This window comes from Prinia subflava, chromosome 28 (genome assembly GCF_021018805.1).
Source record: "Prinia subflava isolate CZ2003 ecotype Zambia chromosome 28, Cam_Psub_1.2, whole genome shotgun sequence".
NCBI lineage: Eukaryota > Metazoa > Chordata > Aves > Passeriformes > Cisticolidae > Prinia > Prinia subflava.
In genome coordinates, this window is record NC_086274.1 from 554017 (window position 1) to 576350 (window position 22334).

The window sequence follows — 22334 nt, forward strand, 5'->3', positions numbered from 1 at the left end:
ATCTAAGAATTAGGAAATATTCCTAGCCAGTCGGATGTCTGGGTGTCACCAAAAATTGGGATGGCAGACCATTCTGAATCTCTGTTTTACAGGCAAAATCACTGTTCAGGAAATTGTTTCCTTCAGCAGATAATGTTTGCAATTCAAAAGATCAAGCAAAAAATAAAACAAAAAAGGAAGAAAGCCTAAAAACAATGATTAGCTCAGATAAGCAAATGGTTAAACCCAGTCAGAAGTCAGGGTTGCTCTCTAGTTAAATTTGATTTTGCTCTCCAAAAAAGAGCACCAGGCTCTTCTCTTACAGAGAGCTAAATACCAGCTATCCCTGAAGCATTATGAGAGTGAAGAAAGGATTCAGGAGAGCTTTCTTCTCCCAACCTCTTTATTTATCTGACTGGGATCAGGTATAACACTGTCATCAGCACTTGCTCAGCTCCAAAGTCCTGGGTGCATCGTGCCCACTGGCATCTCCAGACTCCCAAGGGGGATGACTGTCTGTTGAAGAGCAGTGCCAGCCTCCTCCTATTCCCCCATTCCTGCTGGCACCCTGAGGCAAGCATCTGGGAGTGTACGCTGCCCCTCTCTGAAGCAGGTGCAAAGAATGGTAGTCAGCGTGTTTGCTCCCCATGAGCCTGCTGCAGGCAGACAGAAAAGCCTGGAAATCCCTCCAGTAACCCTCCCGGGGGAGAATGAGAATTTAGCCAAGTGCACTTAAGACCAAAATTGTTGCAGAAAGGAGACACATACACTTGTTAAAATCCGTCTGTAACGTTCCCTCCCATCCTCCCCTTACTGTGGACCGATCTGGATTTCTAAAGAGTATAATTATGTCTTCCACAATGATTATGAGCTTTGGGAGCTCTCAGAGAAAATTTCCTCACTGCACATGTGGCCATTGGCTGACATACCAAACACATATCATTCTATTTTTTTTTTAAATTCTGCATTTTGCTGAGAGAAAGAGGCCAAAGGAAAAAGACAGACACCCAAGCCCAGGGCCAGGGGCTGCACTTAACCTGATGCGTCCTGAAAGCCAAAGGAAAGAGCCATTAGAATGGCTTTTGTTTCCAAACACTCCTGTTCTTCTTTCTGCCTTCCCTCTACCAACAGCAGGACATCTAATCTGTATCAGTACATTACCAACAGACCGTATACCAAGGATTATTGACAGATTCTTCATCTACCCCACTTATTTAATGTTTTCCTTTAACAGCCATATGAAATAGATTCTGTCTTCCCTAAGGCAGATGCTTGAAATTCACTGTAAGCCCATGCAGTGACATCAAGGTTTACAGTCATTGTTAAGCTACCTGGAAGCTTTAAAAACCCCACTGACTGACAAAATGCTAACAGCAAAAATTACTGTAATACACTATCCTCCTCTCTGAATGGATCACTGATGGGCTGGACATGAACTTTGTCAATGGGAGATGTCTTTGTACTGAATACAATTAATGTTTTTATTAAAAAAATCTTTCCTGAATGAGAGAACACATTGTCCACTCATGTGAAAATGGCAGCACTATTTATCACAAATGATACAGGCAGTCAAGAATAAAAGAAATTATTTCACCTGCAAGCTGTGAAAATTTCAAGGCATGTAAAGAATAGCATGAGTCAGCTTGCATGGCTGAGAGTAATGGACATCATGTTTTTCCCATCCCAGTCACCATCCTTCCCATTTCCAAAGGGCTTCCAAAGATGAAAATGAACTTGACAATCATTCTGCAAGGCAAACTGATCCTGATTCTCCCAGTCATTTTGTAATTCACTGCAGATGGCAAGAGTGAGATGTTTACTGGCTGGCAGGTAATGAGCCTCGTTGTAGATAATAGTGATGGACGGGCAATCTCGCCTGCTGACAAGGAGGCAACTCGACATGGGCACATGGCATTCATCCATGACTTCATGGAAAAGGATAGCTGTGACAATGTACACAGGTTGTGAACTACCCTCCTCTGCTAATGTCGGCATGCAGCTACACTTAAGCCTTTCCAGTTCACATTTAAGTAGCATAGAATTGATCCTGATTGTCCATGAAAGTAGAACAGTCAGATTTGTGACCTAATGTTTACCCTTCTATAAGAAACTTGATCTGTTTAAACATCTAGATATTCCTTCTTCCCAGGTAATGCCATTCATCACAGCTGTCAGTGCTTCTTTAAAAGAGAAATGACCCTCAGGCATAGTATAAAACTCTGTGGAAGAACTACGCACACCTTTGCCAAAAGAACAAATAGCTCCTTTTCTTTTCACTGGGCTTGTATACACTTTGTGAAAGCCCTACACACACTGAATTACAAATCAGTATTTCCATTTCCCCACCCCCATATAAAACAACTTGTATTAAGACCCACACACTGCCCTGGTTTTTTTTTAATCTCAGACATAAGGGTAGTGGATTTGGACAAGCTCAGCCATTTGATGAGATATACTTAAGCAGCTGGTTCCAAGGGAAAATCAGAGTAATTCAGAAATGCAACAGAAGATAACAGAAAATCTCTCTGTTTCCTCTCTCCTTGTAACTTTATGAAGTAAAAATAAAAAACCCCATATACTCTACCAAATACCACTGATCTCTTTTGTTTCACCAGAATATACTCCTCCTGAAGGAGGTAGGTATGGCTAATATTCATAAAATATATGTTTCAAAAATGCATTTGTTTACACACATAAATGCAAATATACACAAATTTTAACATGGATATTGCTATTCCACAGATAGAAACTTGGTCTGAGTTTTCCTTCTCTGGACTGAATATCCTTTCCCTCCTTCCCTGGTGAAATCCGATCATTTGTACTGTACCCAGGCTTCAAGACGTGATAAACGATCCCAGTGCTATGCAAGTTTCATCCAAAACCTGTCTCTTCATAGATTCACTCCACATATTCTTTCTGCTTTAAAGACTCATGTGATCATCGCTTTGATCCCTTCTCCCTCAGCTCTATTAGGGGCACCATCTCTTCAGGGCTTGCAGCTTATAAAAAGACCACCATATTTTGATATGCCTTTGATGTTGTCTTCCAAAGTATCTTTGATTTTTAAGTTCTGTTCAACTCTTTCACCATTAACCTTGATTTCACTTAGGAATTAATAGATCTATAGTTTTATTGGAAGGCTAATTTAGAAATTCTGTTTTCTCTGGCACTATTTTTCCCCTCTTGGCTGGAAAGGTAGGTGAAACAGTACAAAGAAACTGACCAGTACTTTAAAAACACCACAATAAACTACAGATAAGCTAATACCTTTCTTGAGTTTTGAGTTGTGCTTTTCGAGCAGGTCTCTTACTGAATCATTAAGCTGCCAGCAAATGCAGTGGTTCTGCAGGATGATAATGAGCCACACAGACCCTCCACACGGCCACTGCTGACTGAGAGCTGTTACTAATGGATGACTACTCAGTAGGACTGTGGTCTCAGTCCTGTGCTTGAAGAGTGTCACCTCCATACAGGAAACTTGCATTTCTCCTTCTTTTGATGCTCAGCAAAGGTGCTGAAACTGTAGAGGCCAAAGGAACCATATAATTTGAAGTAAACTAAACAATAGAGCAGCAAAACACATTCTCAAGAGGAGAAACTGGCACTGTCTTTCAAGTCCCTTTAGTAGGTATTTTCAATTTTTAGCTTATGATATTTGAGATTTATTCCCCCTCCTCAGGCCACTAACTGTGACTGAAGATTCATTTTTGCTGGCATAAAGAGACTGATGAAGGGTAAAACCAGGTCAGCCATATACCCATGCACACTCCCTCCACCCCTGGATTTACTTACACACCCTAACTACATTCAGGACATTCAGATACATTTCAGGTTCTTGGAGCTAAAGCAGCTTCTGTAGATGGAGCTGCGTATTCCAATGTGCCTTCCCTTCATTAAAAACCACCATGCTTTTCCTCCATAACGTTTATTTCGTGTTTTTTGAGGAACAACTTAGTAGACCTTGTCCCCTCGCCTGAGTTAAACAGAATTGCTTCTGATGAAGACAAACACTCGAAGTCCTTGCAGCAGCTGGCATGGGCAAACCCATCCTTTCCAGTAACTGCACAGGGCCATCACTGCAGCCTGTCGCCTTTGCTAAGGCACCACCACACAGTTGAAGGGTTCCTTCCCAAGAGCACTCGTAACGCTGCCACAATTATCCTTCCGGGCTAACACTCTAACACCCAACCCTTGGGACACGCGGAGCCTCCGCTACGGCACCGCGATGAGACACTCCAAATGCAGCTCATCAGATCCGTGCCCTCTCCAGCGATCCCTCCTATCACTCATCGCACTTGCTGTCTCCAACATCTTTGGCACAGAAGCGCAGGCTGGGCGCTACACGACCTGCTCGCAGCGCTTCTCGCCCTCCACCGCTCAAGTGCACAGTCTCTCGCTGTGGAGGAGAGCCCCAGCCCGGGCTCTCCGCGTAGCCCCGCGGCCCGGCACAGTTCCGACTGTATCACGCCTTCCCCGGAATCTTAGCCCCGCTGGAAAGCATTCAGCATTGAGAGGACCCATCTTTATGCTGATAACACTAAAATATAAAATAATGCCAACAGCTGGTGCTACAAATGGCTTTTAAAAACGATGTTCATTCACTAAAATTCCTCTTGCTACTTTTGACATGAAACACGCAGTCTCTAATTATTCTGATCAAGACGGTGAAATACAAAAACAAACTTTAATTGTGTTTAACAGATATTTAATCAGGACTCACTGAACTACAGATTAAAGCTGAAATTCATAAACCATAATTACCCAATTGTCGCAAGCTTTTTGGTCCACATTCTGCTTCCGTCTGGGCGTCTGGCACTTTGCCCCGAATTTCTTTTAGTGTCTTCTCAGTTTCATTGCTGTTCGTGTTTTCCAGCAGAGATTTAGCACAGATTATAAAATATCTGTTCTTGGCAACTTTATTAGTTGTTTTTTTCTTAAAAGAAATATATCCCACCTATCCCTGTTCTGGGGCTGAATGAACAGGCATATACCATGGGTTATTTCTTGTCATGAGCTGTCCTTCCCAACTGCCAGGGTGATCACCTGTCCCACTCTGGTCCTGATTCCCCAACCATGGCCCTGCCACCAGAGCATCATCCGGGTATTGCTTTGAGTGTGCCCTGCAACATAACTACCAGAACTACTCCTTTTCTCCAGAGACAGAACTGGGTGCAATACTGTTTCCTGGTTTGGTAGGGACTTTTTTCATGTCCTTGATGCCCTTTATTTGTATTTAAGAAGACGCGATAAAAGAAATACACTTCACATGTGAAGTAGGGGCTGGTAAGGTGTACACTAACCACCAGTTCCTCAGGGATGTAACTGCACGGGTTCAGACTGCCTCCCAAGCAAGTGACAGATTGTCCTTTAGCACAGAGAGAATGACTGTGCCAGAGAAGGCTGGCTGTTGACTGCCGTTTTCTGGGGACCTCCACTCACTGTGCACAGGTTATGTCAGTACCCCGAAGGCAAGGATTCCCTCCCCAGGAAGCGTTCTCAGCACCTTGCAAGGGAAGATTGTGTGGCCTTTCAGACACAGGAAAGCAGATTAACAAACTGTGGGTCAAGATGGGGAAAACACAGACACTTCACCCTATCAGAAAGCGGAAGGAGGTTCCACACACTTAGCCTGCTCTGTTGTGGGGAAACACAGAACTCCTGTCAGCCTTAATGCCTCAGAAATTTGTGCCATGAGACAGAATGGAGAGAGATATGGAAAATATGACTATGTGGAAGATGGGATCTCTGATGTCTGTTAAGATACAAAAAAGAGTGAGCTTGATCAAAAACTAGGATGGCCTTCTATGTGTACTTGCTATTGCTTTTTCTCCCAATCTCTTAACAGGAGCACTCTTGGAGAGTTCCTAGTCTGGGTTAAGGTAGATGGAACCACACACTGAAGTTCTGGCAGAGGTATTAATCCTTCATCGCCGATCATAAAATTCAAAAAATTTCCTGATAAGTATGAGAACACAGGCTAAACCTTTACCTGTTCCTTTGGACCTGTTCTTAACTAATGTGCAATACATGTCTTTTTGGTTTTTTTTCTCTTTAGCACCTTCCAGACATTTTTCATCATCAAAAATAGTATTTCATACATTTATTTCTATCATGGTTATTATGCCATGTCTCTGCTTTCACTTCTTTTGAAGAGCCAGGCAGTGAACCAGTCACATACCTTCTTCATCAGCTCTTTCAGAGCAAGGCCTAAACAAGATGCAGCATACCACCTTAGTAGTCACTGCTGCATGCATATCAAACCGGGGTTTTTTTGTTTGCTTCTGAAAGCTCCTGTACGCTTTCATGACTTGACAGTCTCTGCAAGAATCCATATCTCACATTTCACAGCAGTCAGATACCAGCATGTGAACACAGAGAGACAGGGAGAAACATGCTCTTTCTTTTGTTTCTTTTCCTACAGAAGAGAGATTTGATTCTTTCTGTCAGCCCCTCAGTCTGAAGTCCAGTCACAGTTCAGTCTTTCCAGCCTATACAGAAGTCTGACAAGAACACAGGACGGCTGATGACTTGCCATACGCTGCAAGCCTGATTTTTCACAAGCAAATTGTTTTCCAGTTTGGCACAGTTGTTTGTCCAAGGGTTTCAAGCTCTGTATTTACACAGCGATAAAGAAATTGCTATCCAGTGTTAGTGTCATTCTTCATTCAGACTGTTCCTCTGAAAACAGTCTACAGCCTTTAAGATGCAAAATGTATCGTTTTAATGTAGTCAAGGTCCCTGCCTGCAACATTGCTAAATCTATTTAGCAGATTCTTCCTGCTATAATCTGTCCCCAGACCTGAAGAAGCTCAGTGATTTTAAGTGTTTTAAGCTAATGATAATGGTTAGTGCTGAGAACAGATGTACCTGGCTGTGGTGTGATCTATTCTATTAGACTGTTAGGAGCTGTGTATTCATATTGACTTCACATTTTATGTCTATTTTCAAGGTGTGATGGCTGCATGGGGTGCAGTCTGGATTTTTTGCCCTCACATATGACGTATTGTCTGTCTGTGCTTTTGATACATGGTGACTGCATGGAGAGATGAAGAACATGTGCCTGTTTGTTCTGATGCCTTTCTAAGATTTTGTATGTCTATGCTTGCTGTCCACTGGCAGGATTATGGGAAGCAATAATGTATACCTGTATTCACTCTAGACTATAGCCCAGGAAACAGTTGCACAGATTAGATGTGCATGCAGAGAGTTTGATGACTATGCCATATATTACAGAAGTTTACTTTCCCTGGTGTGCAGGCTGCAGGCATTGAGCATGACTGAATTCCCTCTAACTGGTGGTTGCACTGAAAACATGCCAAGTAGAAGCTGTTTTACTATTCTTCTCTATCCATAACACAACAGAGTGTAAAAATCCTCAGTTGTGTCAATAAATGGTGCTTCACTTCCCTTAAGCACCATGAAGTGAAATTTGCACTGAGAATGATTTTCCTGATCATATTGGAGGCTTGGTCTTGCCTTTCACAAACATCTGCTGTTGCCACCCTCTGGGGACAATGCACTATTTTGGGCTGGGATGTAAAGGAGATTTTGTACCTTAAGACCTTACCACAGTCTTTCAACAAATAAGCAAACCCTCCTGTTTACCTGGACCTTGATCTTCTGCTAGTGGGGGTTACAGTTCAGCTCTTGCAGAATAAATACAACCTTAACTGTTCCACATTATCACTGTGCAACAGGAGATATGTCTACTGAAAATGAATGCAGCCTCCTTGAACAAATCCCATGCCACCTCTTCCCTGTGAGAATCCAGAAAGCAGACACAAATGGAAACCCATGTGGGGCCCTGGCAGAGGCACCATCTCCACACTGACTAAACGAATGGAACGTTCAAAGGAAGATCCAACAAGTTTAAAATCCAAAACCATTTAAATAACCGTAATTATGGACAGATTGAGAGATATGCAAATGCATGAGAAGACACAAGATCTCAAGAGACATTTAAATTACTACCCTGATCTGGAAAGATTAACTGAAGGTGCCAAAGTGCAGCTCTGGACCAGCACACCAGCAGTTCAAGTTCTGAACAATACTTTTTTTGAGCAGTTCTTGTGCTACGGGGCAGTGCAGTGATGTGCTGCAGTGCTAGGAACAAGAGGTTAAAAGATTAAATTCAGAAGCCATATTTTCTCTGATATTTTGGCCAATCTGACTAAGGCAGAGCCCAACTGAATGACAGGAACTATAACCTTAATTCTATGGCTTTGTGTCTCTCAATCAAAGAATGACAGCAGTACCAAAAATTTAATTTTCATTTAAATACAAGGAACAGTTACTCATATGTAAGTGATACACATTCTCTCAAATCCCTAAACCATGTTCTGGGTTCTTTTTCTCTTTGGAAATAGAAATGCATTCTTATGAAAATATTACAGGCTAAATACTTAAGACATTGCTTCACAAAGCAGGTAATTTTACTATGAAAAGAAAGAATATAATGTAATTCTGACTTCTGAGGTTCTCCCTATACATTATTTCTATTTTTTTCTCTTGTTACCCCATTTCCCTCCTAAGCCCATGTACCACAGAAGTCAATTTGCCCTGCACAGGGCATGTTCTATCAGAACACGTTCTATAAACACTTTCCCTTTTCCCAAACCTCTCTTTCCCCTGACAGGATTTTATTCAGATTTACAGGGAAAAAAGGCCTAGCATCTGACATTTAATAAGAATCTCAAAGAGAATACACAAAAAGTGCATTAAGATTTTCTCTCTGGTACTCAAAAGGAGGTGGATGCAGTTAGCCCGCTGCTAGGGGATTGGTCTGTATCTGAAACTGAGATCTCTGTTTCTGCAGCCAGCACAGACACTTTGTTTTTATGTTTTACATTCCAGCTAATAAGGTTCATATTTTTGGTCAGGGAAGAAAATATCTTTGCTGGAAGTCCTGACTGTGGAATTGGGCATTCCTCAATAAAAAAACCAAAAACAGCTCAAGTGGCAGTAATCTGGGATCCTACACACTGGGACATGACCCTGCACCAGCTATGCTTGGCTCACATTTTTAAGGCATGTTTCTCAGCTATGATGTTGAGAAACTTCTATGGCTTAGGTTTTAAGTGCAAATTGCTGCTGATAGAATTTAAACTGATGTTCACGATGCCAAATACCATATGAGAGGCTCTAAAAATGCTTCCTTACCTTACGTCACTCTAGTGATCGTACTCATCTCCCGTTTGTGTCTGACATGCCCAGGTTACCTGGGTCTATTAGACAGGGGGTCTTTGCAAGAGGCAGCCTGGACTCGGCTAACAGCACATTTTAAACTTCAAGCAATAATAGTGACTAGAAGCATCAACTGCAAAATTCCTGACCATCACCTCTCAGACAAAGAGAATATCCCTGCAGGACCAGTCCAGGCAAGGGGCGGCATGGGGGCATTTTGGATAGACCAGCAGCTAAAGGGACATGTGGGGACAGTGGGAGAGGAGCAAGGAGTTGAGGGGTGCTGCTGAAGGACAAGAGGCCTCAAGGCAAAATCAAAAGACACACAGAGACACCCTGCTACACCTCCCAGCACAGAGCCCCTGCAAGGCAGTGATTTCACCAGCACACACAGGCAAAGGACTGAAAAAGACTGAAATTCTTCTCCTCCTAAGAACTGCAGCCCACAGAAGAGGAGTGAGGAGCACAAGGTGCAACAAGGACAACAGAAGAGACATAAGCTAGACACTGTTTTCTACCCTAAAGTCTAACATGAGAGGGAAATACTCAGCTTCTTTAAACATCATTAGACATGAGTTCTCGCCAGCAGGCACTGAGACCAGAGCTCCTCGCACACTGATGGAGCAAGTGGCAAAGCTGGCACTGCAGCCAGCTGAGCCAGGACCTGTCACAAACAACAAATAGGTGCTGTGTGGCAGGTCAGGTGTGCCATGGCTTGCAAGATACCTGAACATCTGCCTTTTCCCACTTTGGGAAGCAGTTGTGCCAATTGCCGCTGGTGGCGACTCGGGGCCCAGAACTAAACCAAACCTGACTGACTCCATGACAGGGAAGGACCGGGGGAAGACGGTGCCACACCCACGGTGTAGGACAGGGAGGACGATGCTATTCTGTTAAGCAAACAGGAACTGTTTATGTAACCAAAAAGGAAAAACGTGAAAATGTCAAAAGCCTATTTTGCCATGAGGGAGAAAGGAAAGCATTCATTAATTTCTAATAACAGTCTTTAGTCTTGTAACGAACTTTATAAACTGACCAGAGTTCACTTGTAATCTGTTTGTCAACCCAACACTCTGAAGAAACTTATAAGGGAGGAGAAAATCCCAAATTATTAAAAATAACCCTAGGCTGTGCTTTCAGGTTTTGGTTTGAATCCAGTACCCGCAAGAGAAACCTTTCAACAGAAGGCACCAAGGAATTCTCACAGAACAGCTACAGGATCAGGACACAGATTTCCAGTAAAAGCTGGCCTTTCTTTCCCCTCCTCCCAATCTCCTTATTCCCAAAAGATACCAAGAAAACACAAGATTGTTGGGATTTCTATAAGAAGATTTGGCAGGTTTTTCATATTTGTTTAGACTGTAAGATATAATTTGAATTTGGGTCTTGCCTCTCTCTCTCTAAGAAGAAGAATGAGTTATTTGTTCTCTGAATAAGTATTTGTTATTAGTGGATCAGACATGGATAAGGTATATTATTACAACCACGTTTGTTAGGTATGATTTACATTGTTTGCTGCATATCATCTTAGGCTGCCTTTAATTTTGTTATACTTTAGGGGGTTTTTGTTTGGGTTTATGCATTTAGTCACAGTTGGTTGTGTTTTGAACTTTGAAAAAAATTAATACAAAGGAAATTAAAAAAAGAAAAAGAAAATATTTTCAAAATGATGTGGAAATCAAATCTATCCCTGAGTAATTTGATTTGTAGGAAATGGAGAGCAAAGCATTACAAAGCATTACAAACAGAATGCCTTGAAGTGCATCATAATTACTTACATGTGCAAATACATTGTCTAGGTTTAGGAATTCAGCTAATAATAGTCATAATAACTCTATGCCCTTACACCAAGTCTTTCATCCAAGCTTCTCCAGGTTAGTGTAAGCAACCATTAACTAATGCCTGGGTACCTGTAAGTACTCTGCTGCCCTTATGGATGGAGAAACAGCAGCAAAACCTCTCCAGGGCCAAGGACAAACTATGAGTTGCTCTACAGGCAGGAGACAAACGCAGATGACAGTCATCTAACTCCAGCTGGAGCAGAGGTGCAGGAGTTTGTAGCCAATCTGACATTACTACAACTTTGTGGCTCTCCAAGAATGAAGGAGTGTAACAAGTGTACACCTTATACCTTCTGTTCCACAAAGTTTAAAGGCTGAAAATTGACATAAATCAGATCCATGTTCCATCCTTGGTGGAACACTGGTATACACAGAAAACATACCAATGTTTTGTACCAACGCACAAAGATTAACAAATTTGCCTTGTTTGGAACTGTTTACCAGTGCAAATAGTTTTCATCTGAGGCTCCACAAATGGTTTTCAGACTAGGCATCCTTTGTGGAAATCTGGGTTGAATGTGGAAGGAATCTGGAAAAGGGTAGCCTACAAAGTTCAGTTGTTATACAAAGTCCCAAACACCAATTTCATGCTTGTAGACTATTCTCACATTGATCTCTTAAGTTTAAGAGATCTGAAACTCCTAACAAAAATCTGAGCATGCCATATTACCCAAAAGCTCTCCACAATTCCGGGCTATTAAGAAAGGCTGGATTTTACACTCTTCTGCTGTTTAATTCCACACCACTTCCTACGTGCACACTTACATTACTCTCTCTCACAACTCACGAAAGGAACCCACGGTTTCTGCAGCCCGGGGCCTTAACAATTCATCCTTATTTTATAAGAACATATGTTTTCATGCTTTTCTAGATGACCAAAATCCAAGATTGCCAAATATTTCTGCTGTTTCATTTAGCCATGCAATAATTCTAATGCTTTGAACTAGTACCTGCTGAAATAGCAATAAGTTACACAGACACTCACCTGCCTGTTTGAGGGGTTTGACATTCACACATGCCATTTTCCCTTCGCCTACATTTCTGTGCTCCCTGTAGCTGCAACATGGAAGTGTGTCTGCATACATTTTTATTACCTGTTATGCTTTACACTAATAAAAACACTGGATATTATTTATTTGTCTGGCTGACTGACAAAGCCAGGCATCAAAGCATCATTCCAGTGTCACATACTTCAACGCTCTAATCTTTCAGAACTTGTAAAGCAATCTCTTACGGCGCTTTGTGGGCTGTGAGATCACCCTGACAAACTGTGATAATGTTGGCAATCTCCAAATGGGTGTTCATTTGCAATCTTACTACAGAGGAATTGCTATGTTTCCAAATTTGAGGGCTTGACATAATCTGTCTTCACAAAGCTATCAGGGTCTGTCATAAGGCTGTCTGTGACCCAGGGATTTTATGGGGTCAATATCTATCCCCAGTGAAACTTCATTGCAAGCAGTGGAATTGCCTAGAGTATGCCTTTCTCTATCTATTTGCTTTCTTTCTCTTTATTTAAAACACCCCTTCTTTGTATTATATTTTTTGAAGGGCAAACAGCACTGACTAATAACATCTGAGGCAGGTAGGGGAGACTGCTCCTCCAAATCATGGCCAGTTTCTTACAGTTCATGCCAGACCCTCTGCTCCCCTCATCACACTGAGCGACTGGGAAACAATGCAAATGTCAGGTCAAGCTACAGAGCTATTGCCATCATCTCTTCCCTTCCGTATGCTCCCAGCACTGGCAGTCTCTGGGCTGCAGTCCACAGGATATCCACAATTATGGCCCAGATTGAGGGAGGGGTAGAAAAACGATGGTACTCTGCCAATTATGTCAGAACCTAAACTTGATCCATTTTAAAACTGAAGCTGGGGACTGTGGGATAGCACTGTGTTTGCTGTAATTTGTGTAAGGAAAGGAAAATAATGTAGCATCTCAAAAAAAAAAAAAAAAGAAAAAAAAAAAAGAAAAAAGGCAGAATTAGTGCAGACCTATAATAAATGTTTTATATTTGCCTGTGAACCTTCTCTTTAAGTAAAGACAATGCTAACTGGACATAGAAAGAAGATTTTTAAAATGCTGCAAGACTGTTAAGCACCTCAAGAAAAAGCAAGACAGGGATTGTCAGGCTTTGCTATATTCATGAGGGCCACACAACTGCTAGTGAAGTAATTCTGTTTTGAAATTACTTAGGATTCCTTTAGAAAAGCCGGGAACACAGGATGGAAATAGAAAACTATAAAAAGTGCATCCAGTGTTTCAAAATACACTCCCTGCACAACACCCTTTCCCTGCTATCATCTCCTGAGGCAAGTTTCCCAGGCAGTTCCTCACACTTACTGAAAGATGATCCCCAAATCCTGCCCAGGGTGGGGGTGAGCAGCTGGAACCTGGCCATGGTAGGGTCAGGAAGCCCATGTCAGGCAGAGACACTGGAGCAAAAGCTGAGACTCACACACTGGCTTGGGTAGTCTGCTGAATTTATGTTGGGATGTTTTGCTGTGTTTACTATGGTTTTACAAACAAAGTTTTCTTCCTTGGATTATTCCATCTAAACAAAAGTTGCTAAAATTGCACCATACTTTGTTTTGTCCCCGTTTAAGATTTTTTTCTGCATATCATTCTCTGTGAAAAGGAAAGTCAGTGTCACCACCCAACCTCAGGAATAAGGACCTAGCTGCAATGCTACTGGAAAATTTTGGAATCCAAATAAATTCCAAACTTGTATTTTGGCCTGAATTTACAGCAAACTCGCTCCAGCTCTCAAAATGCCTACTGCTTTTACCAAGAGCAGCACTTATCCCTTGTGTCTCCTTAATCTTCCAGAAAACTATGCACAGCCCTGGAGGCCCAAGGTAAATGTTTTAATGTGTGTACTATTTTGCTGAAGTCAGTAGGTTGCATGGATAGTAAAAAAAAGCTGCACAAAAAGATAGTACAAGGATCCACGGGCTTCAAAAGGTTAAGCAGCTTCACCAATACAGACACTGCAGTTGGGACAGTCCTGAACAGAGCAATGCAACTGGTACGTGCTTTTCCTTCCTAAAAATTCTTCCTTGAGGGTGAATGTTTTTATTTTACAGTGAGTGGAAAACTGTTGATTTGGATACTAGTTATTATTTAACTCTTTTCTACTAAAACCTATTTTTAAAGACAAAAAAGTCAAAGCAGAGAGCCCTACCTCTCTGCTGGTGACACTACAGAAGGTTTTTGCTAGCCACAGCTGAATTACAGCCATGTTTCTCCTTTTTAATTTCCATGGTTTTTCTGCTTTCAACACTGACAACAAAATTTGCCGAAAAATAAAGAAAACAGACTGTCACTGGTTGATTAGTATTTATAGATGGAAAGAACACAGAAACATATTAAATTTACCCTAAACAAGGGGGCTTATACCATGACAGCAACTTCTAATGTAATTCATTAGAAGTTGTCTTATAAATTACTTCCCTGGGGATATCCCTGAAAATTAATTAGGTTAGAGAGGCAAGGAAAACAAATTGAAAACTTCTTAAAACTCCAGGAAACAATAAGTTTTAAACACAGCAGTGTTAAAAATCTCACTATAAAGTTCTTCCCTCCTTTTCCCCTATTCTTCCTTCCAAGAGACCAAGATCCTCAAATTGAGAATCATTTTGGCACACCAAGGTCAAGGAAACCATATACATTCAAATACAGAGCATTTCTGAAATTGAAGATTTTGCAAGCATCTCTGCCTTTCCAAACTGCAGATTCCCTGGAAAAATTCTGAAATATAATTTACTAAAGACATTCATTGTGCTAATGTGGCTTCAAACACAAAGCTACAGTCACAAAATGTGGACATGATACATTCATCACACAACAGAGAAAAGCAAAGGGGAAGAAGGCAGAAGAAAACAATAAGAATTTTGTACAAAATTTTAAATACTGGCCAAACATCCTCAAATCAAAACTCTGAAGGTTTGCCTGTTCAATAGTTTCTCTAGAGTTTGGGCAAAAAGGAATTTGGCCATGTACTTTTTCTGTAGTGCCCTGCCTTTGTTTTGTGCAAGAAACAACACTTAGGTTTTTTCACTCTTCTCAACACAGTTCATTGGATTGGAAGTGTTGGTACACATGTGCAAAACCCAAGACATTTTCTGATTCTATTTGTAACACAGATCAAATTTTGTACTTCCTGATACCTGTGCTGCCTTCCAGGACTAAGGGAAGAATAGAAAGACAACAAAATGCAGGGAAGGAACTGAGTTGACAGTGCTTTATCATTGACTCTTTAACAGACTGCACTAACGGATAACTCCATGGCACAGACTTCATCTGGATCATGTGAGGGCACGAGATGCCATTTCTGCCAGCCCTTATATGTGTGAATGCTAGCAGCAAGGAACAAAAGGTATCAGATAAGGCACAGAGCTTGCTGGTAGAACATCAACACATCAAAACATATTTTTAAAACTGCATTGGAGAATTTATAATGGCTCCGTGCTTTGCATTTTGAGGTGACAGAGTTCCCGATCTGGTAGAAAGTTCCCAAAGCTCAGTTTACTACATTGTCAAAATATAGCCTGAGGGGACAATCTGACTTACAGCATCTTTGTGACTGGTGATGAAAGAACCTCGCTTGGCTTTTAGATCCCAAGTTTGGCTCAAGATAGTGCAGTAGAGAACAGAACATCTTCTATTTTATGCTGGGTGTTCACAGTGTTCCTCTTCAGCACAGAATTAGGTTTTACTCTATAGAATTCTCACACAGCTCACTGATGGGTTAGCATTCACACCTTCAGATTTTGGGGATATACTTCACACCCTGCATTGTTACTGCTACTAAAGATACAGATTACACTGTCCTCATGTCATTGTAGCATCTGTAATGGAAATCTTTAGAAAATTCAAGGGAAAATCTTTTACAAGGCCACAGCATGTCTTGTTCAGCTTTGGAGAGACTTCAGAGCACGGCAACCACATTAATTGGAAATTATATGGACAGCCAAGCAAAGCTCAGTTACTGTGCAGATTTTACTGCTCTTTGTCATGTTGCCTCAAAACACATTTCATGTTTTAACCAGTCATATATACATATGAAAGCATTTTGCAACACTGTACAATGCTACAGATCCACAGGAAATAATTGTTTCACAAACATGAAGCAATCTGCACAAATATAAATAGTGTGGCCCAAATCTGTTCTAAATTATGCTTGTGCAAACCCATGGAAGTCAGCTAGTACCACTAACAGAATAGAACACATAAGAACATCTAAAAGTATAAAATATGGCTCTACTGTTCAGCTATCCATGGTCCAAACCCTGCCAGCCTGCCAGCACTTGCATTCTACTACTTTACCAGCATGGCTTTACAGGAAATAAGAAAAATTCTGAGATTTCTAGTTCTCTCATGCACTGGAGGACACAAGTCCAAGAACATATGGGCTTAAATGTGTCAGCATCCTACATCAGTCTTATTTGAAGAATGTTATTAATTTTTGTGAGTGGAGTCCAAAATTGTATTGCTGTACTAATACACAGTGGCTGTTTCTGTAATGCGTATGTCACAGGGAGCATATGTGTAGCAGTCCAAGGATAGCATTTTAACTTGATTTCAAGTGATTTTCTGAACTGTAATACCCTCAAAAGATGAAGAACTGATGCTGCCGGCAGGGTATTTCACAACTTTTGTCTTCACAGTTTCATCCAGTCACCTCAATCCTGACCTCTAGGATATCATGCTATTGCAGATCTGGACTCCACACAAAGCTGTTTCAACAAATCTCATTTTTCTCTCTAATACACAGCATGTGACTTCAGGATTGGTATTTTCAATGCTGAACTGAGTTATACAAGTGATGTGTGCTACTCCAGGCGAAAAGCAGGACTAACAGCAGAAGATTCTTTGCCATGCTAACTCTAACTGGATTTCAATCCCAGTCTTCTCCAATGAATTAGCCTCTTTACCAAACTCGCAGGTACAGACAGACACTGTGTGAATCAGCCATGTAACCGTTCCAACTGGATACGGTGAGGAAAGGATTGCCAAAGGCTTTTCGGCTGTGACTCAACAGGTGGTTTGGCACCGAGATTTCTACCTGTTTGTGGTTTTCATCTCTGGTTTCAAGACAGAAAATGAGATTATACCTTTCAGTGCTGCATCCCAAGCAGGCTGTACGCAGAGGAAGGTTTCATTCCAACCAAATCTCTCTCTCTCTCGCAAAGTTGAGGAAAACTGCCAACCACTGCTGCTCTTGACATCAACACGCGATGCAGATGTCAGGGAAGGGAAAAGAAAAGAGAGAGAAGAAAAAAGGAAAATAAAACTGTAAGTTTTAGGTAAACAAGAAACTATACTTAATGACTACATCTGAGGAAAACAAAATAAAAAGTACTGGCTTTAGTATAAGGAAACAAATAAAATCTTGAAGCAACTTAATCTAAGAGGTTGTGGGGTTGTGGGGTTTTTTTGTTTGTGCTTGTTTATTTGTTTTGGTTTTTTGGTTTATTAGAATTTTTGTTTACATTTAGTTCCAGGAGATAAAATACGTTTACATGATAAACTTTAAGGGACAACATGAAAGAAACAAATCTATCATAGCATCAAAATTAACTACTCCATTACTCAGAGAAGACTCTGAGCACCTTTAACAAACACCGTGAAAAGCAGCAGAAGCACTCATAACATATGTTCTTGCCTGCAAATAGCCCAGGGTGCAAGAGGTGGGTTTCATTTTTCAGCTTTTAAAGCCTTCTGCATAGGCCTAACTCTGCCTTTGTTGAAGGTAGTGTTAACACACACTGAATGCAGAAGGAACTGAATGTGGGTAACTGCATACTTGAAAAAATCACACCCAATATGTTCAACTGATGCCATCGTTTCCCGAGGACAAGAGCAGGCTATGGAATACTACAAATAATAGAGAGCAGTAGTCTAAAGCAAGCTTCTCAGAACCAAGAAAGAGCATTTCAATACTTTTGCACAGATAATTGGGAATGTGCATCTTCAAAATAGTAGTCAAGAGTAGGTAAAGACTGTCAGGAGATGCTTACTGTGACAGAAGTCTCAGTGCTTTTTCAGAAAATAAGAGTTCTTCAAAGCAACTCTCAACAACCATTAAGAGAACAGTCAGTGAATCTATGCTTTTCGGACTAAAGCAAGAAAATGAAAGTCACTGCTTCTCCAGAGACAAAGATGTAATAAGAATGACTACAATACATCAGCATTTGAGTCATCAAAATAGGCCCATATTCACCAATGCACAGAAAAGTAGAAGGACCACTAAGAACTTTGCTTTGCCCCGATAAAACCATTTCAGGAAGTTGTATATACTAATTTGCCTAAGGAAGATGAGAACCTCATAATTAAATCATCTATACTAAGAAAGACTGAGCTAAAGAGAAAATGGAACTATCTCATCATGATGATATAATCACCTGAGGGAAAGGGACCCCAAAATGTTTTATTCTTCAGTTGGAAGAATCACTGAATCATAAGACCACTGGTCTCAGCCAGGGGGAGGTGAATGCCAAGGCCAGTGGACTGGGTCTGCCAGAGTCCTCTTGGAGAACCATGGGCACAACGCCTCCATTTGCTGTGATGTTTGTTCTGCTCCAGGCTTTTGCCTGCGTAGACCCTCCCCTCTTCAGGGCAGGAACCGTCTCTCACTGCATGTTGTGTACAGCCTACTGCAAAACGTGTGTTCCATGACTTTCAGCACTACTGTAGCAACAGTGCCTTTTCCTCCTACAGCAGCTATTCCCCAATATCAGGATGAGGAGAAAAACGTGACCTATGGCTGCACCACACTGCTAATCAAACACTATGGTATAGCATGGGGATGTGGGGGGATACCTCTTCACCACAGAACTAATCAGGGTTTACACACAAAATCAGTAAACTATATAGTTCAGTCTTGTGATCTGTCTTGGAGCTGCCAGAAATAAGGCAGGAAAGAGGGGTGGGGAAGGGGGGCTAGGGGGAAGCATCTCCTGTGTTCATAATGAAAGAAGAGAGATGACTGGACTAAGAGCTGATGAGGTTACAAGGCAACAGCAGTGCCATGAGTTGTTTGGGCTTAAAGCCAGATGTCTTGTATTTCCTTTGATTGTTTCTAAATAATTAATGGTATTAATTTCATCATGTGACCCACCCACCCCCCTTTTAGTATTTGGCTCTGTGTACTAACACTAAATATAAAGGAGGAAAACGGTACTGTCTATAGCATACTGAATATTGATGCTGTGTGTTTGGTCTGCAGCAACAGCTGATACTCGTATCCCTAAGATTCTGTATTCTACAGCATTCACACAGTGTTTCCAGGATGGAGATGGAGTAGTATCCTTCATACTCCATCCATAAACCAACTCAACTATGGCATATGGACACTGCATGTTTGGAGTAGTAAAAGAGAGGGTACATCGCTCCCTCTCCGCCCACACTAAGATGAACCTGCCACTACTATTCCACGTAACGTTTTCTGGCAAGCTCCCAGTTTTCAGTCATGCTGGTTTGCTTGAAAGAAAAACTCAGAGGAGACTCTGCTTGTCTTGCTGTTCGAACAAACAAAATAATCACGCATCTTGAGTTAATGGCCCAAAGCTTAATGAAGATCATAGAAAAGAGGCTGCCTGTGATGGGAGCATTCCCTTCTGACTTAGCCACATAAGCCACTGCTGTTGGCAAAAGGAAATGGATTATGAGGATAATAAGTAACCCTGAGCTCTGGTCTAGACAAACCTTTGCTTGGGACTGTAGCAGTAAGTGCACAAAGAGAACAGCAACAACCAGAAATAAAAACTTCACTTTTCCACAGTTTTCTACCCCAGGGCACTGGCAACATCAGCAGGAGGACCCGTGTTTCTTTCTCATGGGAATGTTTGGCTTGAGTACTAGGACCACTGGAATCTAAAAGCAGAATTCCTGAACAAAGAAAGACTAGTGGAGGCAGATCCCTATATGCATGATTCTATGGTATGTACTCAGGAAAAATGTCTGCTCACCCTCCCGTATACTGCAGCCTACTTTCAGCTCCTCATGTCAAGTCTCCAGTCCCACCCATCCAATCTACCTTTTCCTACCACATTCTCACTTACCTTGAATCCTGTGGTGCCTACCATAGAATCAGAATCACAGAATTGTCTGAGATGGAAGGGAAGGGACCTTTAAAGGTCATCTCATCCAACCCTCCTGCAATGAGTAGGGACCTCTCTCTTCAACCAGATCAGATTGCTCAGAGCTGTGTCCAGCCTGACCTTGAATACTTCCAGGGATGGGGCACCCAGCACCTCTCTTGACAACTTCACCGTCAGATAGTATTAAATGGGGCAGCTGGGAGGTAATAGGCAAAGAAATCTGACAGCTTGTTTTGTCCACTAATGCCTCAGACTTCTGAAGGTAAGGACTATGTAGTATGAGGCCCTCACAGATGTCAAAAGAAGTTGCCAAAAGTCTGCATAAAGCTAACCTCATCAAAGCATACCTGTGGGGAGTCAGAGGGGTCTTGGTCAAGTCTAATTTCTTAGATTTTATCCATGGCTCCCTAGCTGGGTGTCATTCTGCAGCTAAACTACCAGATCAAAACTGGTGCACTGTACAGTGACAGTTCTTCAGTCAAGGGAACTGAAAGCTGAAGAATTCTCCACTAGAAAGCCTGCTCCTAATCTTGAAGGGCTTGGCCTTGAGATTAGCTCAGATGGTTAAGAGCACAGTGCAAATAATATCTAGATTGTGGGTTTAATCCCTGTGTGGGCCATTCACCTAAGAGTTGGACTCAATGATCCTTGTGGGCCCCTCCCAACTCAGAAAATTCTGTAACTTCTGTAAATTTTGACTTGGCAGTCAAGGCCTAGCAATCCTAAGGCATATTTTTCCCCACACTCCCACAACTCCCACAACAGCTTCATAGGAAGAAGTCTGTCTCACTACACAAAGATCATATGAGAAGTACACCTGAGCCCTTCAGCTGGGACTGGAGCAGCACTAAAACCAGCACTGGCCCTGCACACTGCAGAGAAATCACCTGGAGGGAGCATCATCACTGCCAAATCACAGCATGAGGCACTGCAGACAGGGTGGCAGAGTGCCCTGGGTGCCTGAGCTCAGGCTGTGGGGCTCTACTGCAAGAAAGAAGCAGGATGAATATCACACTGGCTGTGCTGGGAAGAAAACACCTCACCCTCTCCTATTAGGGCTTCTCTAACATGGTTATAAGGCTGAATAAAATTATGGGTTTATTGCTCATGGACACATGCAAATGGAGAAAACAATAAACCACATCAGTTAAAAGAAGATGAGGAAGAGTAACACACAGCCAAACTTCAAGTAACTCCTGCAGTTCCTACCAGCTACCTACAGCAGAGTGTGGCAACACTTAGACATGCAAAAAGCACATCAGGAGTACCTGATGCCAGAGTCCTCCTCCTTGGAAGTAATTCACAGAAAATGGGCTCTGCACCTATGAACTGGAACAGAGGAAACTGCTTCTAGATAGGAATGATCACAGAAATGAGTACACTGTTTGCAAGGTAGAAACACTGCAAACAGACAAAAATACAGCTGAACAGTCACAGCACTTTATGAGCAGCCCCTGTACCTAATTGCTTGGTTTCCAGGATTTTGGGAGGTCATGATAGAGTGAGAAGATAGAATTTTTCCCGTGGCATCAAGGATCTCTTAAAGTGTCTACATGTCAGCCTTGGCTGAGAATGTATCCTTTGTTCCTTCTTCTGCATTATTTCCCTTTAATAATAGCTTTGCAGTGAATCCCATTTGTGAGTTGCTCAAATAAATGCAAATTTTATCTTGTAAGCAATACCCTCCAAAATGTAACTACCACTGAAAGTAAAAATCTGAAGAGCTGAAAGGCACTGGGTCTTCCCTAGTGCCCCCATCTCCCCAGTGCACTAGACTGCTTGCTATTATTATATATAGTACCAGGCAGGATACATGCTATTATAAATATGTACTGTATTGAAATATATAGCCCAAGTCCCCACAGCCCAACATTCTAATTAGAACTACAGTTGTGCAAATAATTGATTTATTTGGCTAGCTGACCAAACTGAGAACATGGGAAAAAAACCCCAAAAAACCCCAAAAATCACCTATGTGTTTAATGAAATGGGTTAGGTTTTTTTTGTGTTCAATATATTTCGATTAAAATTGGCTAAGTCTCAAAACAAAACCAGAAACCTTGTCTAGAAATATCAAAATAAAACCAGAAACCTTGTTTAGAAATATCAAAACAAAATATTCTGGCTTTCCAAAAATTTTAATTTTATTTTTAGCTTTTTCTTTTTTTTTTTTTTTTTCATAATTTTGGCTAACCCATATCTGAGGTGAGCAGCTTTCAGCAAATA

At 41.5% G+C, this 22334-nt stretch overlaps 1 protein-coding gene across 11 annotated transcripts in view; it reads right to left on the minus strand.

Moving 5' to 3' along the window:
• The window catches only part of ZBTB20 (zinc finger and BTB domain containing 20), a 472116-nt gene that overhangs the window by 144076 nt on the left and 305706 nt on the right, over positions 1-22334 (minus strand). For all 11 annotated transcript variants that reach the window (XR_010083181.1, XM_063419871.1, XM_063419872.1 and 8 more), the window contains one exon: positions 17121-17221. The gene's annotated coding sequence lies outside the window, so the exon portion shown is untranslated. The remainder of the gene's footprint in view (positions 1-17120; positions 17222-22334) is intronic.